The 21,868-nt window shown below is 46.4% G+C and overlaps 1 protein-coding gene across 5 annotated transcripts in view; it reads right to left on the minus strand.

Moving 5' to 3' along the window:
- Window positions 1-21,488, minus strand: part of KCNS1 (potassium voltage-gated channel modifier subfamily S member 1) — a 69,099-nt gene extending 47,611 nt beyond the window's left edge. For 2 of the 5 annotated variants that reach the window (XR_014512729.1, XR_014512730.1), the window contains exons 1-2: window positions 12,991-13,091; window positions 7,669-7,750 (exon numbers count right to left, since the gene is read on the minus strand). The gene's annotated coding sequence lies outside the window, so the exon portion shown is untranslated. Of the gene's footprint in view, window positions 1-7,668; window positions 7,751-12,990; window positions 13,713-21,137 lie in introns of those variants that run through there. The other 3 variants (XM_083446993.1, XM_083446991.1, XM_083446992.1) reach the window with 3 other exon arrangements.
- Between the last annotated feature and the right edge of the window lie 380 nt (window positions 21,489-21,868).

Genomic DNA, 21,868 nt, shown 5'->3' on the forward strand with positions numbered 1-21,868 from the left:
TCGCCCAAGAGAGGGGAGGCTGTGTAACGTGCCAACAACTATAGCTTTGAACATGTACTGAATTTCTCGTGGATGGAAACAGTCTGTGGCTCACATCATCCAACACATTGTCTTTGTCATCAGGCAGCACTAACTCAAACGGGTTCCGATAAGCAAGTCAAAACTGAGCCTTCTCATCCGTCAAACTCCAGCTCCGTATTCAAAATAGCAGCTCCTAAACTGAGCAAAGTACAAGCAATTTTGTCTGTAAAGGAGGTGGCAAAACTCTACACAGCAGGCAAAGGATGACTCACCCGCAAAGTAAGCGGCAACCCAGAATCACCTCACCGTAAGCTGCGCTGAGCCACCCCTCCAGATGGTATTTTGCACAGTCAAGGGGAGCAGAGAAGAAAACATTCCTTCTGTGATGCCACCCATCTTTTGGAGAACATCTATGGAATCAAACAGGCTCAGCACAAGATGAGCGTTGACTGGGACAGCCATTTCTCCCCCTCTCCACCACCAGTTACTCAGCTTTTATGTGAAGAAAACAGGCGTCTGCCTACATAACAAGGAGAATCATTTACACCATTGCTCACCTTCATCCTAATGACAACCTGACTCATCCAGAGACCAGACAATGCAAGGAAACCTGGTTCCCCAAATTCCCCAATATGCACATTCTAGCTTGCTTCTCACAGCATGTAGAATTCTCAAAGCATGTAGCATTAGCAAGTAACAATATTGTGACAGATACAGGGCAGAATGGTCCGTAAGTTGTTTTAAACTGTTTTTAATACTGTGTTTTAATGTGATAGCCTGCCTTGGGACCCTAGGGCAAAAAGCAGGTAATAAATTAGAAATAACAGCAACAACAACAACAACAACAACAACAGTGGTGAGCAGAGTCAAAGTAAATGTACACATATCCCGTTCAATTCCATCCATGCACAAAACCCATTGAAACACAAACACACAAACTTTCCCTGCAGCCAATACAGAAGTAGATTGAGCAGGCAAAGTCTAAGTTACTAGCGCAGATCACAACAATATCAAAATTCAATATCAAAATCAGTTAAACCAGTTCACAATCAGAAGCACAGGGCAGGATACATATATACACACTTATACAAATACCCATACATACATATATGAGATATGTGAAAAGGCTATTGTGAAGAGGTGCGATTTTGGCATACAACAAAGGCTACACAATTAGGGTGTCAGATACACCTCTGTGGAGACGGAATTCCATAGGCTTTTCTGCCTCCCCAAACTTCCAAGGGTGGTAGAATTACCTAGAGAGCCCCCCCCCCTCTGTTAAAGACCCAAGAGGGTTTCTGGGAAGAAAGTGGTCTTTCAAATATTCTTAAATTCTGGGCTGTCACCTGCAATAAAGTTACTGTATTAGAAGCTGTTCCAAACTCTTCTTTCAACTCCTTGGACAGAAGAGTACCCCTGAAAGAACTAAAGGTAAAAACCAAAATACAACAGAGAAAACCAGTATCCACCGTTAATGTCCTGAATTCATTACAGAAAAGAACTTGCACTAGATTTGTTGGGGTTGTTCCCAGTTCTACAAAAAACCCACAAGCCTCTGCTTCTTCCAGGTTTCTCTGCTTGCTTCAGGATTAAGCTCAGAGGATGGAAGTTCCAACTCCTACAGCAGACCTGCCCAAACTCATGAAAATGCTGCCTTTTCAACAACTGTTATGTTGTTGGAAAGGGGTCATAGTTCAGTAGGGGAGCAAGGGGTGCAGTAGGGGAGCAAGGGGGCTCACCTCCAAATATATATATATGTATATATATATGTGTGTGTGTATATATATATATATATATGCAGGTTTTGGTGTCCTCGGGTGTCTTCCCGTGTAAAAGTTGGGGTGTCTAGGCGACGTTTCGACGAGGTCTCACTCGTCATCTTCAGGCTGGTGCTTTCGGCTTCTTGTTACTGGAACAGAGCAGGATCTCAGTGTTTGAGTTCCTATAAATACTGTTGAGGAGGTGTGGTGTATAGCCTCCAATGTTCTGGGCAGAGAGGAGGTTCCCAGGCTAGTTCCCAACCTCCTCTCTGCCCAGAACATTGGAGGCTATACACCACACCTCCTCAACAGTATTTATAGGAACTCAAACACTGAGATCCTGCTCTGTTCCAGTAACAAGAAGCCGAAAGCACCAGCCTGAAGATGACGAGTGAGACCTCGTCGAAACGTCGCCTAGACACCCCAACTTTTACACGGGAAGACACCCGAGGACACCAAAACCTGCATTCCTGTACCCGTGAAAATCTACGAAAGCAAATATATATATATATATATATATATATATATATATATTTGCAAGGCTGCTCCGGTATGTATGTGCTCATTTTTGCAAGCACCCACAGCCAAAGCACCTGCATTTGTTTTACTCTTTATTCAATGGCCCTTACTCCCAAGAAAGCATCCACAGGACTGAAGCCCAGTTAAGATCATGAAGTGTGTGTATACACAAGGAAATCTTCCTTCTTCCTAACAAATGTCTTCTTGTGTGGCCCAAAACGGGAGGTTTCCACTGTTGATTTCCTCAAAACCCAATGGTACCCTTTTAAAAATATGCAGCAGTGGTAGGAGCCTAGGAAGGGTCAAAGTTCAGTGGTAGAGAGCATCTAGTTTTCACTAGGTCTGAAACCCTGGATTATCCTGAGCTAGATGGATCAGATGTCTGACAAAGGTGGCTTCCTATGAGGAGATCCACGAGTTTGTTTAGTATGGGAAGACTCTCCCTGCTCAAAAATTCCTTCAGACATCCAGTTTAATATTGTTCAGCTCAGTGGCTTCAAAGCAACGCTGCTGATACTTTTGCGATGCAGCGCTTCTGCCACAGCAACCCACCAACTCTGTGTGAAGGGCATCGGCTGAGATCAAGCAATATCTGTTAATTATTAAGCATCTGAGAAGGGAGCCCCTCTCCTTCAACTGGGAAGAGAGCGGTGGCATTATCATGGCTGCGCAACTGAATTTTCCAAAAGATACATTCTTGCTGTGACTTATGCACCTTCGCTGGTACTGCTCCCCACCAAGTTAGACAACAGTGTCACCAAGGGCTTCTGAATTAGAAAAAAAAGTGGCCAGCAAAGGGGTTAATCCATTATTAGCACCTTTCTTACTAAAGAGAAGAGATGCGGGTGGTGCTGTGGTTTAAACCACAGAGCCTAGGGCTTGCCGATCAGAAGGTCGGTGGTTCGAATCCCCACGAGCTCCCATTGCTCGGTCTCTGTTCCTGCCCACCTAGCAGTTCGAAAGCATGCCAAAGTGCAAGTAGATAAATAGGTACCGCTCTGGCAGGAAGGTAAACGGCGTTTCCAAGCTCTGCTCTGGTTCGCCAGAAGTGGCTTAGTCATGCTGGCCACATGACCCGGAAGCTGTCTGCGGACAAACACCGGCTCCCTCAGCCTATAGAGCGAGATGAGCGCCGCAACCCCAGAGTTGTCCGTGACTGGACCTAATGGTCAGGGGTATCTTTACCTTTACTAAAGAGAAGGAGGACAAAAAGCTCCAAGACCCCACTATGATCTTGCCAAGGAAGGGAGTTGCCTAATAAAATGGCATAGGGTAAAGGATTAAAGCACTCTCTCCCCAAAAGACATTGAACTAAGTGGAAATTGCCCCCCCCCCTCCATTGCTGCTGAGAAATTACTACATTCCCATTCATGTGGCTTGGCCAAGTTCTGGGGAAAGAAGCCTTGGTTCATACAAAGCCTTTGCAAGGATGCTTGAAAGCATTCAGAGAGGCAGCTGGGTTACAATCTCAAAACAACATCCTCCCAAATCCAAAATAATTAATAAATAAATAAATAAATAAATAAATAAAAATACACTTTATGTTGGGGGCAGGTAAAAAAGGTAAAGGGACCATTGACCATTAGGTCCAGTCATGGCCAACTCTGGGGTTGCGGCGCTCATCTTGCTTTACTGGACGAGGGAGCTGGCATACAGCTTCCAGGTCATGTGGCCAGCATGACTAAGCCGTTTCTGGCGAACCAGAGCAGCACACGGAAACGCTGTTTACCTTCCCGCTGGAGCAGTATCTATTTATCTACTTGCACTTTGACGTGCTTTTGAACTGCTAGGTTGGCAGGAGCAGAGACCGAGCAACAGGAGCTCACCCCGTCGCGGGGATTTGAACCGCCAACCTTCTGATTGGCAAGTCCTAGGTTCTGTGGTTTAACCCACAGCGCCACCCATGTCCCTTGGGGGCAGGTAGCCTTGCTTTAAAAAAATAATAATCTAAAGGAACATTTGCTGCTGGAACTATCCTCTTAAGGGAGAGCAGAATCTGCGACATATTAAAACAATTAGATTAAATCATCACAGGCTGTCACAGAGGCAGCAGAGAAACTTGTTGATGGATGTGAGGAACATAGCAGGGACTGTCCATAAGAGGTCTTGCAGCAGCACAACAGCAACAACAAGGGCTCCGAGAAAGAGCTGCAGTTTCCCAAAAAAACACAATGTCTTAACAGTTTCAAGAGTGCCGGGAAATCATGCTCTCCATCCGGAAGATTTCTGCTTTAGAAAAAGGATGTCTGGCTCCCGAACAAATAAGCAACATCCATCACCGGGCAGAGCCCAATTGAAGGCTTCTTTAGTTGTAGCTAAAGAGGTTTCCTTCCATCGCTTCTTGAAGCTATAGAATGCCACGGAGCTTATTCTGGCTGGTGAAAAGGTCCTTCGCTGTTCTCCTTGGAAGTGGCACTCTTGAAGCCCACTGCTGTACTCAGGAGCACAATGCCATGGCTGTCTAGTTAAAAGTAAGTCCAATTGAGTTCAGTGGGGGCTTGCTCCCAGGTAAGGTGCTGGGGTCTACACTGCTAGATTGAGCAAAGTGCATTCTGGATTAACAGATTAGCAGAAGTATTTCCATCATAGTTACCTGTGATTAGAATTCCAAGAAGAAACCCCAGCTGGTTCTGATGGGATTACACTCAAATAACCTAATAGAGGGGATTCATTCCTAGTATGGCAGCCCCAACACAGCCACTGTTCTGGGAAGCAAATAAAAACATCCCTATAAACGATGTTATCTTGCCACACATATACAGAGCAGAAGCCTACTATTTTGTCTTCAGATGGCGGGGCGGGGCGGGGGGGGGAGGCCATACAACCTGCAGAAAAAGAAAGAAAAGAAAACCACCCACTTACGTTTATCAAATAAAATATTGCCCCTTTTAATTATTCAGAAAATAGAGAGGGGTAGAACCAGTTTTGAAAAACCAGGAACTGTAAGGAGATGATTAATAAGGAGGAAGAAATCCTGATTAGACAGATTGATGGGGCAGCTTCAGGAGACACCAAGAGCCACAAAAAATGAGGCTGCATGTGGGCCAGAGTTCCCCACATGTGAAATTTAGGATTGAATATCGGCATGTAGTCCATAAACATGGCTTGATATGGACAGCAAAACCATTAAAACAAACCAAGAACATATCCAAAAATGAGTCTTAAGCCCAAGATGTTGCATGTGCCTTCTTGTCATTTTTGTCTTAGGCCCCATCTGCACTGTACATTTAAAGCAGTATCATACCAATTTAAACAATCGGGCTTCCCCAAAAGAAACTGAAACTCCCACCTCATGGTTAAAATTCCCAAAGTTCCTTGGGAAGAGGCATCGATTGAATGTTCAGCCACTTTGGGAACCGCAGCCCTGTGAGGAGTATACTCCCAGCACCCAAACCATTCAAGATTGAAATTAGGAGGAATGGAGAAGATTGAGGATACAGTACATTTGCAGAGGCAATCCTTTCTTTGTTCAAACAGATCAGTTACAGTGACAGAACTGCAGACTTTGCTTGAAGCAGAGGTCCTGGAATCACAATTGCAATGGACAAATCACCGGCAATTACATCCTTGAACTTCACTTGTTTATATGTTTAAAAGTGGTTACCAACATATAAAGGGCAGACTTCCAAATTCTGTGCTGGTCTAGCAACACGGCTGATGTATGTGAGCAGCCTCTGAGCTTAATTGCACTATTCATTTTTCTACACAGACTCCTTCTGTAGGAGCAAAGCAAGACGATCGTTTCTGCAAGAACAAACAAAGCAGCAATATTGCTATTTGATTAACTTTTGCATGGACCATGTTCTCATTGAAGCAAACATTAATAATTGGATTTCTTTCCCCTCCCCTTAAAGAATGGTAATTTCAATCTTACAGGCACAGGAATTTGCTGGTGGGACAACAAAGAACCAAACCTGTGTGCCAAAGCCATAATTGTCAAATTGACAATTTCTCCTGATTTTCAATGCATCAGACGATATTTAAATAGTATCATCATGGAACTAACTTTACAGAGAAGCATATCCAAGCATATCCATATCCAACCCTTCCCCCAAGAGAGATGGGAGTCTTAATTTAGTCACGGGAAGGGAAAGGAAGAGAGCAGAGAAGACAGACAAGGAATGAAAGTGATTAAACGTAGCTGTATCCACTTAGCTAACCTTCAGATGTTGCTTGACTACTACAACAACCATCATTCCTGAATAGTGACCAACAGGCTAGGACTTAGGCTATGTTTCTGTTGTGAAGTTGTAGTTGAGCCAAAGCTTTGCAGAGGAAGTGATGCAATGTAAGAGGGAGACCTAAGCATAAAAGGGAGCAAGGGCAAAAAGACGGAGTATTTTAAAAGGGCCAAAGTTCAAGTGGGTTGGAGGAATTTCAGCATAGGTCTCTTGGGTGACCTTTGAAGGTGGTTCTCACTGGTGATCTGTCTATTAGATGGATGGAGACCCTGCTGGACTCCCAACAGCCCCAGCCAGTATGGCTAATGGTCAGGAATTATGGGAGTTGTAGTCCATCAACATCTGGAAAACTGCACGTTCTCCATCCCAGGTCTAGAGCATCCAGTGTGTCATGGGCCATTTTCAAATTCACGTTTGGCTGGAGTCCGAAAGCTGGAGGGCAGAATGTTTTGGCCTAGCTCTAGGGTTTTAAAATGACCAGCCGGAGAGATCTAAAGAAGTTCATTGAGATAAAAAAAAATAGTCTTTGATTCACATGTAAAAGTAGGCACCGAGGAGACTATGTGTACTGACCTCTTTTAGGAAGCTGTTCTAGATATTGGGTACCACCACTACAAAGTTATCATCCATGTCTCCACCTGCTGTACCTTTGACACCAGGGAGTTTAACTGAGGGCCTCTTGATGCAGAATAAGGTAGATTCAAACAGTGGGAGGCAATTGAGATTCTAGTGCCAGGCCATTTAGAGCTGTAAAGGTCAATACCAGCCCCTTGAACTGAGTCTGGAAGCAGAATGGTATCCAGCACACCTGGCGAAAGATTGATAAAATATGATCCAGTAGAATAGCTCCAGTCAGAATCCTGCCAGCTGCATTGAGTCAATGGAAGTTTCCAGAGTCTTCAAGGACAGTTCCACATACAGCACACTGCAGGAAGCTAGCCTGAACACACAGGCCAGATGAACACACAGGCCAGATGTGCTTTTGCCAGTATAGCTGGCATAAAATATCAAGTTGGTAAAACACGCTACTGGCCACAACTATCAATTCTGCTTAAGGAGCAGATCCTGGTCCAGGGATACTCCCCAAACTGCAAACCTGCTGCATTTTGTGTAGGAAAGGGCAGAGAGAGGAGGGTGCAATCTTGTCTGAAACATATTGACCACTAGAACCCCCCAACCAACAGTACCTCCGTCTTGCGTGGTTAAGCTTCAGTTTGACCTCATCCAATCCAAAGATGACACCAGTTCAGGGCTTCTAATCTTGCCTCCCTAGGATCAGAAGATGCAAACAAGAGATGTTGCTCAGTGTCATCTGCAAGCAGATGATGTCCTATCCTGGTCCAAATCCCTGAACGGCCTCTCCCAGCAGATCCACGTATGTTAAGGGAACAGGAAACAAGATGCAACATGTAGTACCACATATCCTAAATGCTGTCTCCCACCACCACTTTCTGGGACTGACTCATCAAGAGAGGATGGAGCCCCTACATCCCACCAAGGTGATTCAGAAGGGTACAATAGTTGATGGTATCATAAGCCACAGAGAGGTGGACCTTTGTTGATGGGCTCCCACCAGCACTTTCAGTTCCAAAAGAAGGCTTGGAACTTGATTGGAAAAGAATATTCTGATTCAAGAAACCTTGAAACTGCTTCACACACTCAAGCACTTTGCCCGATGAAGCACAATAGATCTCATACAGGGTGGAAGCTGTTCAAACTGGCACGATAAAGTTGTGAGCTTGTTGTTTTCCCCCTAATACACTCAACCCTTCCACCAGCTGTCGCCAACCTGGTGCCCTCCAGATGTTTTTTCCAAAGCTTCCTGAAGACACCAGGTTACCAAAGCCTGACTTGAAGTGTTGCCATGATCTCCCCTTCCGACAGTGAGACATGTACCCGTTTTATAACACAGCTGCCCAGCCTCAGCCTGGCTAACTAATGAAGGATGGGAATAAGCTGTCCACATCCTCCTGGGAAGAACCTACGGAAGAAATATGATAAATGACTTGCTATGGAAAGACATTTTTGAAGTGTACTTTTGAAGCGCACACATACTTCCTCATGTTTTGCAGCAGGAGGAGGCAAAGACTCAGGAGGCTCCACGGAAGCCAGAAACGCCACAGCTCAGCTAGTTATGGGAAGCTCACCTCTGCTGAAATGAATCAGCAATTGTGATTTGCAGTGCATTCATTCATTACAAGCAGGGCAACCTGTTTTCTAAGCCAGGTAATTATGAGTTTCAGCAACATCTCTCTAGCCATGAGATCAAGGGAATTCGGTCAAAGGAGGACCATGACTGATGTTTTCCCTTAGTGAACCAGTAGGGAAATCCTGTGCTTGGGAGGTTACCTTCATCCTTATATTTCTGGCCAATTTTGTGGGTTTCCACTTCTTCATGTTCATAAAATATTCTTTTGATGGGGAGGGGAACAGCAGTAAGTAATGTGGTCTGCTTAATCTTTTTTAAAATCCCTTTAACACACCACCTTTCTACATGCATGCCGAAGTTCTTCACTAGCACTGCCACCAACAATACCAGTTCCTCCTCCCTTTGAGAACATCAAACCGGAGCTCCAGGCCCCCATCATCTAAGCCACATGCTGCTGCTTTGCCTCCAAAAACCTTTTAAATGCTAGAAAGTGTGGCTCCCAGTCCTGCCAGACTAAACTGCTGCACATCTCTCCTTCTGCTGCACATCTCTCCTTTCCCACTGATCAAAGGACACCACATATTCATAAGAAGAACCCTAAAAGCCCATCCAGTTAAGCATTTTGTTCCACAGAGACCAGGCATATGCCTCCTGGAAACCCTAAGAGGGGCGTGTTGTTGTTCTCTGGCAAATGGTATTCCACATCCCTTTGTGGCTTGCAAACAATGGTAAATTGCCAACTACATCCTCTTCTCAATCCTGAGCACTTGAATTGCTGTTTCAAGTGAGGTGCAGGAGAGGATTAATAGAACACCCTTTCTGCTTTAGTAAAAGCCTCATTTCCTAGTTCTGAGGCTGGTGCAATTCAGAGATCTTAAATATGTTCATTAGTAGCAATCGCAAGCTTAATTCTAGAGACCAACAGGCAAAGATCTAGTGTTATTCCGCTAAAGAATGAACTGGTTTTCAAAAAGTCACTAACAGCAAGGGGAAGATACCGTATTTTTCGCTCTATAAGAGGCACTTTTCCCCTCCTAAAAAGTTAAGGAAAATGTGTGTGCGTCTTATGGAGCGAATGCAGGCCGCGCAGCTTTCGCTGAAGCCAGGAGAGCAAGAACGATCAGTGTGCACCAATCCCTCTTCCTCTCCTGGCTTCGCTTCGCTGGAGAGCCGCTGCGCAGCTTTCTCTCTCTGCTCAGCGCCCCTTCAACGAAGCGGGAGGAGAAATGGAAGGGGCTCCGCTTCTCCTGCCGCTTCGCTGAAGGGGCGCTGCGCAGAGAGGGAAAGCTGCGCAGCACCCCTTCAGCGAAGTGGCAGGAGAAATGGAGCCCCTTCCGTTTCTCCTCTCGCTTTGCTGGAGAGACGCTGAGCAGAGAGGGCAAGAATAATTTTTTCTTGTTCTCCTCTAAAACTAGGTGCGTCTTATGGTCAGGTGCATCTTATAGAACGAAAAATACGGTGAGTGTGAGAGTGTATCGGTCTCAAGGGCTGACTAGAATGGGGTACACATGCCAGTCACCCACCAGTTCCCCTTTAAGCCCCCCACTTTTCACTTTACATGAGGGATGCAGTGTAACTTGCCTCTGGGGGTCAGGAAGCCATCACTAGAAACAGTGACTGGCCACCAAGCCCAGCCCAAATGTTTGCACTCCTGTCTCAATAAGTGGTTTGCACAATTGCCTTGGGCCACATTGGAGATCTCACCCCAAGGGCCTCATGAAGACCCCAAGCCCAGCAGCCAACAGCCCAGCAGCCAACAGCCCCAAGCTAGAGCAATCAGACCACTTCATGAAGCAGATTAGAGGAGACCAGGAGGAACGAGAGACCAGGAAACACGTTTATTGCATTTTAATGTCACTCCCAAGGACAGGTAAAGCTGCTACCAGACAGCATCTGATGAACCAGAGTTCTTTACGTCAAACACCACTCCAGACACAGCTGGCTCCCAGGTGTTTCGGGCGGACACGCCGTTACGCAGTTCTTTTGGGGGAGGGAAAAAAGAACATTAAAGGTACACACACAAAAACACACAGCTGCTGGAAGATCAGCGCAGGGATTGGGCCAAGATGGGTCTTCTTAATCCTTGCATACTATTTTCCTGCTGCAATCCCCTTTTACCACATACCACCCCTCCCTCACAGCAGGGTGCAGATGAGACAGAAGCAACAAGGTGTTCCTTCTGCACGCTTCGCCGCAACAACAAGCAACTGAGTCATGCATATAGATTAAAATGCACTCAGTACACCTACAGCTTCGTCCTTCTCTACACCACAGATGAGCCATCTGAATCTTTCCCCCTTCTCACCACTCGGGCAACCGTGTGATACTTGGACGCAGGTACGAAGAAATTTGCAAGACCATGTCTATGTAATTGCCATAAGCATTCTGAAACCATTATCTCAGGGAAGACTTATAGAAAAACCCTTTTTGTAGTGAGAGGCTGCCTGCGCAGGACGTTCTTTGAGCACATCTATTTCAGTCCATTGGCACAAAAGAGAACCAGGGAAATAGGACCTGGAAACACATGCATGAGGTTTTCCCTGCACGGTCTCATGTGCCAATGCTACAAACACCACAGTGCAAAAACGCAGGCCATCTTTTGCCAATCTGGAGCTTGCTGGGACTGATGGGAGCTGTCGCCGCAAACATCTGGAGGGCTCCAGGTTGCAGAAAGGTGGCCCGGGCCATGGGGAATCTATGTGGGTTGTTCAAGGGCACCAGTGACGTTGGAGATGAGGATGCACTGAAAATCAATATGTAAGATACCGCAAAAGCCACACGTGCTCCAATATCACTACTTGTCCCAAACCCTCATCAGTGAAGGTCATGGCTGAGGAAGGATTTCAGCATTCACTCCCCACAGCCAAGCCCAATGTCCCATCGCTTGGATTGCTTCTCAGCAGCAGCCTCACGCAGAATGCTGTTGCAGAGAGCATCTTCTAACCAGCCACTGCCAAATCCTCCCGGACTTCCACTTTGATAGATACCAACAAGGGGATGAGAGAATTATGTGTACAAAACGTGAGGATGCTTTGTGGAGCATGTGAACGGGACCACCTGAAGCCAGGCAACAAACGGGCCTTATTAGATGCTCATCCCACTTTTCATCTTAAGGAACTCAAGGTTCTCTACATTTAACCCTCACAACAGTCCTGTGAGGTCTGTTAAGGGGCAAGGCTGGCAACTGGCCCAGGGTTGCCCAATGAGCTTCATGGACAGGCATGGACTTGAACGCAGACCTCCCAGATTCCTGTACCAGCAATCACATCATATTTGTCGTCCACTGGGAATCTAGTTTTTCCCAGCTGGTCCTGCACCAATGCCTTCGAATAGCCAATAAAGGCCCTGAGTTGGCCACTACATTTAGGAGAGGAAGGGGCAGTGCCAAGCTGAATGCCAAGGAAGGGCACAGGAGGCTTGACCTTTGCCTGCTTGCGGATTCCCTACAGGGAATAAGCTTCTGCCAACTAGTTGCATGGAGCCTCTCACTTTGTGGCAGGCCATTCTCTCCCTCCACAACCTTAAAAGTTTGCCGAAGGCCCCTGGAGAAAAAGCAGGTGATCCTGGGATCAGATGGGAGAGAGAGATTAAGCAAATCATCTCCAGTGGTCAGTCCCAAAATGAGATCTACAGATCTACCTACTTGGACGCAAAGCTGTCTGACTTGGAAGTTTCGTCTCCCTAATACCAGGTTTAACTGCAGTAAAAAAATCACTTTGTGTGTGCTCAGGGACACGCACTTTTGTCAGTTTCATCTCACCTTACTACCGCACTATTTGCCACTAGGAAAGCTCCAGCAAGATCAGACCCCAATGAAAGCACACACTAGCCTGCAAATCCCACCTCGGGACTCTAAATCCACCTAGATGTGAGAGATGCTTCTCCCCGCCCTCGCTAAGGAGGAACAAACACTCTGCACATGCTCAACAACACTCTCTTCATAACGACTTGTACCAGACACATTGAGCCCTGGAGTTAAAATTGGGTTATTGGGGTGGGGGCGTGCTACTGAGCCTTGGCTCAAATCAATCTCGGGAAGGGGGCGAAAAAGGGTCTGGGCTAGATAGAACATCTTCGAGTTCCCTCTGGGCGAACAAGCTTCACTTGGGCATGGGGCAGAGACTCAGCCTCGGGGGCACCACGCCCAGCACGAGAAAGACCCAGCCTTCAACCTCAGACCCAATTACATGGGAGTAAACATCACTGACCAATAGCACTTTCTTCCGAGCAACCATGCCCAGTACCGCGCCATTGCAAGACCGATCCTTCCACCCTCCGCCCTTAACGGCAGCTATTATTATTATTAATTAAATTTCTACACCGCCCTCCCCCCGAAGATCCCAGCCAACGTCCCACCTACCTCTCCGCACAGGTGCCCGCAGGGAGCCGCGGGTGCGTGCCTCTCCCGGGCACAGCCGTTCAGCCGCTGCGCCCTGGCCAGGGGCTCCGGGCAGAGTTGGGCGCGCACATGCCTGGAGGGGGAGGCGCCGCCCGCGATCTGGCCCCGCGCTCCGGCTGAGCCATGTGCGGCTGGGCGGGAGGCGCCCGATCTCCTCTCCTTCCCTCCTCCCGGATCCAGAGCGGAGAGAGCCAGCCCTTTAGCGCCGCCGCTGCTGCTGCTGCCCCGCGCCCTCCTCTTCTCGGCGCCCGGGGCGCCTCCAGTCGCTGCGCGCTGCGCAGCGCCAGGCGATCCAAAAGGGACACCTCCCCGGCGGCTGTACGCCGAAAGTTGCCATTCTGCGCCTTTTTGAAGCTCAGTTCGCCACGCCGCCGACGGCCGCCAGGCGAGACAGCCCGCCTGCTAGGCACCGTCCACAAATTCGCGCTCTGTTTCTCAGAGGGAGAAAGAGGCAAACAAGCGCAGGGATAAGGGATCGCGCCGAGCCTGGTCTTGGAGGCTCCTCCTCGTCTTCTCCCGACTGGAGAGGCCTGCAACCGAAAGAGGCAGGCAGGCAGGCAGACTCAGGAGGGAGAAGCCTTCTCCGTGCTCCTTGGAGCCCTGCCTCCGCCGTCTAGCGCCGGGACCATTGGGAAGGCAGTTAATTAGGAGAGATGCGTGGCTGGGGAAGCCTCTGGGCAAACCGGGATGGGATTTGTGCGCCTAAGCGTAAATCAGAGGAAGCGGAGAAGAGAGCGGTTAGGGGAATTGGGAAGGCAGCCGGCGCAGATAATTGCAAGGGAGGGGGAGGTCGGCTGCAGGAACGAGAGAGGAGGACGAGGGGGAGCTGCGGGGGGGGGTGAGGGAGGAAGCCCCCCCTTCCCTTTGTTCTCCCTCTTAAGACAAAAGGGATTTGGCAAAAGCTGGAAGAAGGGAAGGGAACCTCTAGGGGAGGAGAGGGAAGGGAGACCTGGGAGATGAAATCGGACAACAGGCCCCGCGACCCTGGCCTTGGCTTCACGGGGGTTTGGTGCAGAAAAAGAGGCATCATAGAATTGTAAGGGCCCACGATGACCCTGTAGTCCAGCCCCCTACAGTGCTGGACTCTTTTGCCCCTTGTGCGTCTCAAACCCATTAGGAGTCTCATGCTCTACGCCTCTACCACCTGAGCTACTTGTTCTTTTAAATCCTGAAATCACTGTCCTGACCAGGCATTTTTGTGGCTGGGGTGGTTTCCCAAACATCGGCATCGTTGTGGAACCCAGCACTTTGTGGAACGGTTTTTTTTAAAAAAATAATGCTATTATTATTAATAATAATAATAATTATCTGTACCCCACCCATCTGGCTGGGTTTCCCCAGCCACTCTGAGCGGCTTCCACAAAGACCAAAAATACACTAAGATGGCCGGCTTTTCATGCCACATTTAAGTTTGGCCAGTCCTGTGAGGGCCAAATGCCACTGAACACACACACACACACACACACACACTTTCTTGCACACAGGATTGCATGCACAACAGCCCTGCACATAACACAGACTCCTCACACATGCAGACTCCTCCACCGCACACACAAACCGGCAGGCCTAACCCAGTTCCACCAAAAGAGTAGGTGACAGTGCCGTGCCTGCTGCCCTCACCAAGCCTCTGTGCAAATGGTGATTTGGGAGTTTCAGGAGCTATCTTGAAAACGTGTCTGCTTACTCCAGATCCAACAGAACAGATTACATAAACCAGTGTCGTTTTAAGATTGTAAAAGGTGGTCTTGTGAATGTGAAATGATGTACATTGGGAGCTGAAAGAATCTAAGGTAGGGGCTGAATAGGTGGTAACTAAGTAGGAAAGTGATTGTAAGGTCATGGTGAATAGCTGAATGAAAATATCAACATAAGTTGCAAAGGTGGTAGTTTTGGTGGCCCCACCATAGGGCTGGAAAATGTGCAGAAAAGGGTAATGCAAATGACTAGTGAATCATTTCCTGCTCCACTACAGATGTTCAGCCTATCATCTCAGCAAAGCTGAATATGTTCTTGGCAAACCTGCTACTGTAAAGGGTGTGACTACATAACAGACATTTAAACTGTAATTATCACTGGCAGTAATTTTTGCATCTCATTGCCATTCAACTCCCACCTTACTATTTTCTCCTTTATATCCAGCTAGAATTTCATTTCATGCACCTGACAAAGTGGGCTTGAGATCACTAAACCTTATGCCACCATATTTTTTTTACCCTTTAAGGTGCTGCAAGTCATCCTATGCTGTTTTGCTGAATGCACATGGGGGGGGGCTGGATCAGCTTTACTTTGGGGAAATGGGTGTTTGGGACTTCTTAGTTTAGGAAGGGGCGATACAGCTGAGCTGGGACATGGTATACACAGTAGAGAAAGTGGATAGAAGCTTTTCCTGCGCCTCCTGTAACAGTAGCGCTCTGGATCATCTTGTGAAACGGGTTGGCAGTAGATTCAGAAGAGACAAGCGGAAGCACTTCTTCACAGAGCGCATCATTAATTCATGCGCTTGCTGCCACAAGAAGCTACTAGCTTAGGCAGCTAGCTGTAAAAGGGCATCTGGAAGATTCATGGGGAATAAGCTTCATTGATGGCTATTAGCCAAGGCAGTTCTGCAGCCATGTTTGGAAGCAGAATGCCACCAAATACGAGTTGCTACAAGCCAGCAGCAGGAGAGGCCTGTTGCCTCCATGACTCCTTGATGGTGACCCAGAAGCATCTGTCAGAAGACTGAGAGACAGGATGTGGGATTAGACAGACCTTTGATCTTGTTATAAAAGTTTACACATGCACAGAAGACACACACTCCACAGAAAACCAACCCTTCACCCTTCGAAATTTAGGAAATATTTCTTGAGAAGATTACACATTATTTTAGCACACACAACAATCCTTCAAAAGCCACCTTTGCTCTCCTAATTACTCTAAATATTTCCCCAGCAGAAAGTAATACTTGGACACCTCTTCCAATACAAATCCCATTTGTGTATTCTTTTCTGACCGATCATGGACTTAGAAGACTCGGAGTCCCTTGAGCAGCTGGGCAGCAAAAACCAACCCCCAATCTTTCTACAACAACCTGATCCAGCAAAGCTTTCCTTGGGGCACATTGCTCAGATGCAGGGAATCATAGAATGATAGAATCATAGACTTGGAAGGGACCCCCAGGGTCATCTAGTCCAACCCCCTGCAATGCAGGAATCTCACCTGAAGCATCCATGACAGATGGCCATCCAACCTCTGCTTAAAAATCTCCAAAGGAGAGTCCACAACCTCCCAGAGGAGTCTGTTCCACATTTATCACTTTTTTTTAAAAAAAGATCATGTGATTTAATAATGCATTTTCCTTAACTCATATCACTTAATGCCACCCCCCCCCCCCAAATTATTTCCCTGCCCCAAAATCTATTTGGAAACCAGTTGAGATGTGTTTGCATATTGGGCCCATCAAGGACAGCGAAGAGCTTTTTAGACCTCAGAAGTGGAAGGAAGAGATTCCTTTCTGCTGTGACATGAAGCAAAAAGCTGTTTATTTTTTATTTTTTAATGGTAATCAGGAATGGATGGATCGGCAGCCTGGAAGCCAAGAAGTAAATGCAAGTGAATTCACCTGAGTGGTTGTGTTATGTGGAACTAATTATGGGCACAGATTTCAAGATTTCTCTGCCCTAGGAGACGTGAGAAGAACGGGCTGCATTTTAAGTGCATTTAAGTCAGCGTCCTTTTCTAAAAGGTTTGTGTGGGATTGGTTTCATTTCCTGATCTATCTTTTCCAGGCAATCTTGTTACAGGGGAGAAGATTTGTCCTAATGGGAACTGCTGAATGGTGTTTAAAGGAAGCATCCCAGATTAGGTGTTACTTTAATTCACAGGAGACTCCACTTTGATGAGTTAAGTGTGTGCCCGTAGAGAGAGACAGAGAGAGAATAGAAATTGCCCTCCTGTCAAATTGGGTTTCGCTATTACATCAAGGTGAGATCAATGAAAGATATGTGTGACTGTAATGTGGTGCTGAAATCAATGCTCCCCCCTCCCATCAGTCTGGAGAATATCTGTTTTCTCAACCTTTTGGCCAAGTGAAAACATTCACTATGTTAATTACAATGTCAGGGATGAGGCATCTCAGCCCTAGGGGGCACATGTGGTCCTTGAGGCATTTTTAACTGGCCCTCACACACCCTGGGCAACACCGCACAGCACCCCTGCTTTACATTTTCCTTCAATATTTTCTTCGAGCACTGATAATGTGTCTTGCTTGCCTGGGTGAAGAATATAAAAGGATGTCACATAGAGGAGGGAGAAAGGTTGTTTTCTGCTGCTCCAGAGAAGCGGACACGGAGCAATGGATCCAAACTACAAGAAAGAAGATTCCACCTAAACATTAGGAAGAACTTCCTGACAGTAAGAGCTGTTCGACAGTGGAATTTGCTGCCAAGGAGTGTGGTGGAGTCTCCTTCTTTGGAGGTCTTTAAGCAGAGGCTTGACAACCATATGTCAGGAGTACTCTGATGGTGTTTCCTGCTTGGCAGGGGGTTGGACTCGATGGCCCTTGTGGTCTCTTCCAACTCTATGATTCTATGATTCTAGAGAGGGATGTACCAATGAAGAAACTAGCCTGCTGTAAAAATGTAAAAATATAAACAAAGGAAAGGAAGAGAGTTCATATTTATTGTTCTATTAGTTTTGCCTCTGGCATGTGGCCCTCGGAAGTTTGCCTGGAAGAAAATGTGGTCCTTGGTTTGGAAAAAGTTCTCCGCCTCATACTAGACTTGTAACAATATAATAATAATAATTTATTATTTATACCCCGCCCATCTGGCTGGGTTTCCCCAGCCACTCTGGGCGGCTTCCAACAATATATTAAAATACAGTGGTCTGTTAAACATTAAAAGCTTCCCTAAACAGGGCTGCCTTCAGATGTCTTCTAAAAGTCTGGTAGTTGTTGTTCTCTTTGACATCTGGTGGGAGGGCGTTCCACAGGGCGGGTGCCACTACCGAGAAGGCCCTCTGCCTGGCTCCTCACAGGGAGGGAACTGCCAGAAGGCCCTCAGAGCTGGGCCTCAGTGTCCGGGCAGAACAATGGGGGTGGAGACGATGGGGATGTAAGGCACAGTGAGAAGTTCCCCTGTGCAAGCCCTAGAGAAATGAAGGGATACACCGGTGTAAGTCCTTCATCCTGGTTCACTGCAGCCAAGGCCAGTGTAAATCCTAAGAAAATACATTTCAGGGGTGTGGGGGACTGGGCAAGGGGGACTTATGCTGGATCCTAGTTCTGTTTAGCTCAGGCACATGACCTGTCAACCTGGGGAAGCTTAAACCAGCGAAGAAGCCTGGAAAAGAGGAGACTGAGAAGAGATATGGCAGTCATCTTCAAATACCTCAAGGGCTGTCACATGGAAGATGGAGCCAGTTTGTTTTCTCCTGCTCTGGGAGGTAGAACTCGAACCAATGGCTTCAAGTTACAAGAAAGGAGATTCCAACTAAACATCAGGAAAAACTTTCTGAGGGTAAGAGCTGTTCGACAATGGACGGTCTTCCTTGGGAGGTGGTGGACTCTCCTTCCTTGGAGGCTTTTAAGCAGAGGTTGGGTGGTCATCTGTCATGGATGCTTTAGCGGAGATTCCTGCATTGCACAGGGTCAGACTAGATGCCCCTAGGGACCCCTTCCATTTATGATTCTATGAAAAGAGTGGTGTAAGTCAACACTGTTTTAAGGGCTCATTTTCCTTCTGTCACCTTAGCTGGAAGTAGCTCTGCTCCTGAGCAGGGTTTGGATCTGTCATACTTGACGCTGTCTTAAACTGACATAAATTACTCTGGCTTCCCATAGTCAGTGTTGCTCCCTTACTTTACTATTGTTGTATTTATATTCCCCGAAAAGGGATTTTCTGCCTCATAACTCAACCAGCTCCCCGTATTATGCACCATGGTTTGGGGGAAGGAGGGTACCAATTGCTGTACTACCTTAGTATGAAGGGCAGAAGACAATTGGATCTACATCATTTGGCCCTTAAGGTTGATGAGTGGTATTGACTTGTATTGACAATCAGCATGATCTGACACCTCCCTCTCCCACAGAGCCCTCTGGATCCATACCACTGTCCTTGTGGGAGCAGCCAACACACCAGAGTCCTGGAGAGAATCGAACATGAGTAAATGAGCACAGAGTGTGTGTCAGGAATGCCTGAGAAAATTCGGCAAAACCCAGGGCAGATCCTCTCTGGGTGCACAGAGTCACATATGCAGTGAGTTCTATCCATAGGGCAGGCGAAAGATGTGCATCGTTTATGATTAGTTTTAATGTCAATTCTATAATTAGGAAAGCATTAATAATGCTGTTAATGTCAATTCTATGTTGTGACCATAGTCCTGCACAGCTAAAGTGCACAGTATGGTTACCATATTTAGGCATGAGTTTAGAGCACATCCTTTGCAGAGTTAAAGCACAGGATTTCTCCCAAAGAAGCATGGGGACTAAAGTTTGTTCAGGGTGCTGGGAGTTTGTTGTTCTGTGAGTGGGAAACTGCATATCATAGGTTTCCATGGGGGAAATCAGGTGCTTTAAATGTGCAATGGATGTTCTGTAAATGCAAAAGTTTATCTTCTATGTGCATTTCCACAGGACTATTTTCTTGAGTGTTTGCGTACCGTATTTAACTATTTTCTTGTGTGTTTGCTTACCAGATTTAACACAACTGCTCTGGAATTCGACAGCCTGGACATAATCATTACCTGCTATTGATTGCACATTAAGTGCACAGCTACCTGGGCTGGTTAATGAGCTGATAAACAGTAAACAGCTTCTTGCTAGTTTTCATTAAGTTTTAGAAAATGGTCCCAAATGCCATTAAACTTCTTTCTCGAGTGTGGTAAAAAAATTGCTACATGTTTAGAAATTATTATTAATTACCCTCCCTCACCCTGTGGTCCCAGGGGAGAGTTACAGCCATTAAAACACAGTGTTAAAAACAGTTTAAACAACTCAAGCACATAAAGTCAAAACAAAATAAAAAAATAAATTCCTTCCATTAGCACCTTAGAGACCAACTAAGTTAGTCATTAGTGCTGGATGGAATTTTTTTATTTTTTATTTTTTTCGACTATGGCATACCAACACTGCTACCTACCTGTAACATAAATAAATTGGGTGTTATTATTGTTGTCAAGGGCTGATTTAGATCTAGGGAATATTTAACAAGGGCACACTGTAATAAAATGCAATTTTAGACACACTCACCCCCCTTTTTATACATATCAGCTTAATGTAGCAATTTAGCAAAAGAAACTAGTTTTGGCACGAGTGTGCAATCGCTGTGAAAGAAGGAGCCAAGATAGTGAATAAGGAGACTAAAGATATTAGGGATGAGAGGCAACACTTATGGGCCCAAAAATCTCACAGGAAAAAACCCTAAACCAGAGGTGATGCTAGACATGTAACAGACCCAGGCCACAAAATTGCATATCATTTGACTATGCTGATATGTACATATAGATACAAATTTGAGTCTGAGCAAATTAAGATGATGGGCTTGCAGCATGCCCAGTGTGCAAATTTTTAAAAATAATATTTACATTCCCGCCCCCTGCAAAAGGAGGGGAGACAGGTGGTCTGGTGCCCAGTACAAAAGGCTTGGACCACCCCTTAACAAAAATTATTGAGGCTACAGAAAAAAAAAGGGGGGGGGAGAATATGCATGCAAATGCGTCAGGTTTTCTGTTACTTCAAGACTCTTTGCCTTCTTCTCCTTCGATTACCTCTGATGCCACTTTGCATACCAGAAAGGAGCAGTGGCTATGTGTATTGAACATGACTTCTGAACTAACTCACAATGTCGTAGAACTATAAACAAGTACGAAAGCAGGTCAGCTGAAAAAGTCTTGACATTTCTCCTTTCTCAGTCTCCCTCCCCTCCGGTCTTGCACTCTTTCCCCCCTCTCCCCACCTCCCTCCCCCTTGCACTGCTCAGGGGGAATTCTTTGGACGGTCCACATTCAGTGCAAATTCCCTGCATCCGGAGGAGAGATGGAAACTCCTGCAGTTTTCTCTCTGCTCCAGCTGTGGAGGCAAAAGCCAGCAGCCATTGCAAAGCAGGGAATGAGTCATCCCCATGGCGCACCTTCACTTTTTGCCCGCTCCATTGCCCCTTCACAGGCAGCAGTGAGATGGCATTTGGTGACCTGGTATATGGAAGCAGCCCTAGTCAATTTATTGCGCCTGCAAAACATTTTGCATTACAAAACACTCTGGTTGGAAACGTTAAACCGAAACCTATCTTTATATGTTCATACATACAGAACAGTCCCAGGAGGAAGAGCAGCAGGAATATAAAGATAAACACAGGAACAGTCACCTTTGTCTGGAGAAGCGACGGTTATTTTAACAGCACACAGCTATCAATGAACTTGCAGCTCTGGGGAGAGAAACGAATAAATGGCTTTTATTTACAAGAGGCAGGAGACGTTGTAAAAGTGGGTTTATAACTAGGCTACTAGGTTTAATGCCTAGGTCCTGAAGTATCTCCTTCCAATAAAAGAGCAATTGCTTAAATCACTGTTCGTTGCCAAGGTCTGAATCCTACAGGAATACATAGAAGGAAGGCCTTTCGTATCCTGGAGGCAAAGACCTTATACCCTGTTCACTGAGCTGGAAAACATGGTGAGAAGTGCCTGGCATTTCACTACCTTTGGTCAAACATCCCAGAACATGATTGGCTATGAAATGAGTCTCTTCATGTTATGTCAAGCCTCTGTCCTCCACATTATCTTGGTAACTGGCCAGCCAATTGCTCAGATCCTGCCCTTGTTAGCATCCCGACTTTTGCTGCTTTTCCTGTCCTACATATTGCCT

Source organism: Podarcis tiliguerta, assembly GCF_965153285.1.
Source record: "Podarcis tiliguerta genome assembly, chromosome: 6".
NCBI lineage: Eukaryota > Metazoa > Chordata > Lepidosauria > Squamata > Lacertidae > Podarcis > Podarcis tiliguerta.